The sequence below is a fragment of the Stigmatopora nigra genome, chromosome 21 (genome assembly GCF_051989575.1).
Source record: "Stigmatopora nigra isolate UIUO_SnigA chromosome 21, RoL_Snig_1.1, whole genome shotgun sequence".
NCBI classification, from domain to species: Eukaryota; Metazoa; Chordata; class Actinopteri; order Syngnathiformes; family Syngnathidae; genus Stigmatopora; species Stigmatopora nigra.
The window spans coordinates 4,490,504-4,495,555 of NC_135528.1; positions in this window are offsets into that span (position 1 = coordinate 4,490,504).

The following is a 5,052-nucleotide window of genomic DNA, read 5'->3' on the forward strand; positions in this document are numbered from 1 at the left end:
CATCACTTTCCAACTAAATTTAAGATGCACTAAAAGTGGCCAATTTCTTCTTCAAAATAAATCATTACAATTAATTAACAATTAGGAATACTAAGCCAAAACATTGATTTTCTAAAAATTTTAAATTCATGAATTAAAAAATATGTCTTAAAAATACATACACATTAACAATAAACAATTAGAAATACTAAGATATTAAATGAGCTCAAACTAAGACAAAACACTGATTTTCTCATCAAAAAATCTTACAATTAATGACAAAAATGTCTTAAAAATATTAATAATATATTATTTTTCCACAACAAATAATTTCCATCAATACTTTAATTTAACAATTAGGAATTTCAGATTTTTTATATATAAAAAATGATTCTAATAGTAAAACATTGAATTATGATCATCTTAAACACCCGCAAAATTAATTAAAGTTCAAGACATGATAAAAAAGTGCACTCATCAATCAGCTTGTTTTTTGAACAAAAGTATTTCAAGCAGTGCTTTACGTTGAATATCTCTTTTAGCTTTTAGACTGCATTGATTTGATCTTCAATTCTATTTTCTATACAGAACTACGCGCCTAAGCAAAGTCTGTATGGAGTAGATGGCATGTTGTACGAGGGGTGCGCCAACCAACGTGTGTAAATAAGCTGTTTTTATTCCTTTTTAATCGCTCAGTGACGCTGAAAAAAAAAAAAAAAATCAGCCAAATGTGTCATCTCACGTTGACGTAGGGAAAACATGCTTTTTAGTTTTAGATCAATTTTTTTTCAGGAATTCAGCCTTCATCATTGCAAGTGAGCTGGGGAAGAAGGGGGGGTGGGGCAAAGTGGTGTGTGTATGTATGTGTGTCCAAATGTGTGTGTGGGTTTTGGGTGGGTGATCTGGGAGGAGGAGGGTCTGTCCATATGCTTGTTATTTTGTACATTTTGTGCAACAATAAACTTGTCATTTATTACATGAATTGAGGCTAAAGTGTTTTATTCTAACGTTCGTACCCGTCTGTTATTTTAGAATCATTTAAATCATATATTTATTCATGAACTTAGTTATTACCTATTTATTTATGTTTAAAATGTCTTTTACTGTGTCTGTATTCTCACCCTCTTGCTACTGTGACAACGAAATTTCCCGAATACGGGATGAATAAAGTTATCCAATTCAATATGCATATTTTAATATGCTACTTAGTGTAATGTTCTCCAAAATATTCTTTTATTTCAACATCATTGTGGCATAGCTTTGAAAACATTCAAATCAATGAACTTGGTGACTAAACTGATGTAAAGTTGCTTCTTCAGGTTGCACTTATATCATATATTTACCTACATATAATCCTAATGTAATCTAATGCAATCATTCACTGCCACTCAAACTAGATTGGCTATCCAAAACTATCAGTTTCAGCCAAAATATTATTAAAAGCTTTAAACCTAAATCACAATTTCCTAATTCCTCTCAACTTAACAATTAAATTTTCAATAAAACCACCACTCTTCTCTACTATCCACTTTTCTGTGGTAAACCATATACACCCCTTTAAATAGCAATAATCCTTATGATCATAATCCTAAACAGAAACAGATGCCTTTGCGTCATATTAGACCGGAGAAATCTTCCACGAATAAGAATCTGAAAACCACAAACCAAAAAAACCTTGTCCCTCATCACTGTAGTAGTACTCCTATTTAGTTCCCAGCAGAGAGCAGCAAAGGACTATTTAAAAAAACTGACTGGATCATCACAGAAGAACCAGTGTACAGTTGAATGTGATCAACGCATCACTTCATGAGTAATGTTATACACATTCAAGCTGGGGAAGTGAATTTGGAAAATATGTAGCCACCCCTTATATATAAATATATGTATATATATATACACATGAACAACTGCGATGCAAAACATGCCCATCGACTAAATGAAGCATGTGTATGTGTCTAAATAAGTGTTCTTTTGGCACTAAGCCCTAACTGTCAGGTGGTCATAACAGAACTAGTCTATCTGCCTTGTAAATGATATGCATTCAACTTTAGAGTGTCAGTAAATGCTAAATATTTGTAAATATATGTACAAAATTATTTGGAGGTAATAATAACTGTATTTGTAATTGATTGGGAATGAAGGAGATAGACAGCCAAATAGTCATCGTCAATGGCGACTAAAGCCTTAATTGATGAAGGCATTTGGGAAATAATTACATGGGAAAGTGGTTATTTTACTCAGTAGTCATCAATGAGCATTTAATGAACTTTAAGCGGAAAATATGCATACAGGATGAAAATTTGATGAAACATCAGTTTTCATTGGCTGACTACTAAGATCTGAGTCATATTTTAAAAAGGTCAAACCAATCAATATCGGACACGAATACTGCAGATTTTGAAGAATAACTACATCACACTGATCATGATTCTGACCTTCAGCCAGATTTGCATTAAAAAGAGTTTTAAATTCCATCATAAAAGAAGATCTACAGCATTTTCCGATATTCCAAAAAGTCCAGATGAGAAGTTCTGCACGTTAACCCCTAAACTCCATGCAACTTTGCTTTTGTTCCACTTTAACCACCAAAATCCCCAATTTGGGGAAGGAAGCACTGTATTTGATCAACAGTCTGCAAAAGTTTCCCTATTGGAGGTTCCCTATTAATAAAAACCTTTTAGGTAGAAACCAATATGAAAAAAATACACTTTCTCTACACAGACTTATTGTGTGGAGCTATCGTATGCTTCCATCTACTCTCACAAATAATCTTGATAAGAACGTGCTTAAGTGGTTCTAGGGTTGAGGCCAGGAAATAATAATGTAGGTTAAACTGAAAGGGATAAGGAAACAAACAGGGGGAAAAAAACTATCAATTGAAAGTTTAAGTGTCTGTTAAGTACTGTATACAACCCAAAAATTGTTCCCAAACTTAAAATTCATAGTAACTTAGTATCAGACCACCCAGAAAACCACATTTGACATGTATACTTGTCAACGGGAGTAACCACACATAAAACTCACCCCAAAAATAATGTTCAAAATGGAAATATAACCTAAAATGTACACGCTGCTAATAAATCTTTCTACATGGCAAAGAGAGCTGTTCCCCCCCTTCTGGGTCTCAAAATATGGGGGAAAAACCTGTTGCTATACACTGCAGTTTGCCAGTTCTCGTATTTTTTTTTCCACGTTACGTAACGGCGTCGTAACATCAGACGCCATGGAGACGGGCCGCAGCTGTCGTACACACGTGCTCGCACATAATCGTCACCCTGGTTTCGAACAAAGGGCCCTCTTCTGCGAAAGTGCGTACTTTAACGTACGAAACGGCGATGGGGGCGGGGCCTTAAAAAAGCCACTTACATCATTCAAAAGAAACGGCGCCATGACTCTCCCAAACATTTGTAAACACACACGGGAGAGTGGGTCGGCCTTGATTTCAGTCGCAGTTGGATAACGGCATCTGACCCGCAACAGGTGTCATATTTGATTCAATACAGCCGGCTTGCACAATGTCCTATTGATTCTACAACGCAGACCCTCGACGAATTGACCTTTTCTCCTACAAATATCGATTTTGCGCACTGGTAGCTTCCACTACATCCTAACGACATTATGAAGAAAGCGCAAGATACTCCAAATGAATAAAACATATAAATTCAAGTACAGTAATACATAGAATGGGAAAGGGAAGGGTAACATCTCAATTATGTGCATCTTAGTGGGGAGAATTGTGTTAGCTATATTGGAAAAGAAACAGAGTTGTTTCGTACATCTTAACCTCCCCTTTTTAATGATTCCAATTCCCCTTATTTAGTGATATGAAACCGTATAAATGGAGTAAAAGTGGGAAATTCTATTTGAAATATTTATATTGTGAAAAAGCAGGGATGTGAGTGCGCATAACATACCTAAAACATGACAATACTACTAGTAGTCGGCGAAGATGTTTTTGTCTAGTGAGTAACAAAAATCGTACTTCAGAATCCAGTAACAAAGTTGTTATACGATGTACACAATTTAAAATGATAAAAAAATAGATATTGGAAAACATATAGGTTGGCAGGTATGTTGTTTCTGTCACTTAACAGGGGAAGAAAAACATAAACTAAAACCAATGTTGTCGTTAATGCCAGTATCATTTTAGCCAATCAAATTTGAGCATCCCAGATGACCCGCCCTTTCTTGTGATGTCATTAATACCCATCATCACACGCACCTGTGTTCAAATCATTAAGTATGTCCACATTCGTGTATCCTGCCTTGCGATTGGCTGTCCCCCGCCTAATGCCTGTTGTCGGCTGGGATAGGCTCCAGCATCCCCTGTGACCCTAGTGAGGATAAATAGTTCAGAAAATGAGTGACTAAATATGTGGGTATTCCCTAACAGCCATTACATAAAAAAACAATAGAAAAAAAACAAACAGTTGGGTTTAATAGTAACAAATAAGACGCATTTACGCATCCAGCAACGAATGCGTTAAGCGGCGCAGAATGGGCGTTCCCTCACCCTCCTACTCAGCCTTCATTTGCATATCAGGCGCGAAAGCTCTGTCGTTTTTTTCTTTTTTATCGCCCCGCCCCATAAAAAAACCCACCCGCAAACGCCGCACTGGCGGGAAAAAGAGCCGGTACCCGCCCACACGCGACAAAGGAGGAAAGCCAGACACTGCTGCCTCTTTTGTCTCAATAGCACACACACACACATATACACACAAAATTAGGTGTGATAGAAGACACAAAGAAAGCTGCTATACACGTATTAAAATAATAAGCAGCCCGGGAAGAGTGTGTATGTTTGGGTCTAGAGAAAAGAGTTCAGTAGGTGGCTGGAAAAAAAAAAACAAAAAAACAGGAAGGCACGCAATGCTCCGGGAAAAGGAGGGGGAAGAAAAAAAAAGTACCGAGTGGCCCCGTGTTACATAACCAAGCAGGAAATATGCAGCAGAGACCAGGAGGAGGTTTTAGAGTCAAGCGGGGAGACGCCAGGCATGCATGCGTCCAAACTTAATGGCTTTCCTCATCTAATCACATTTCTCCCTCTTGCCGGACTGCCATTTTTATCTCTCG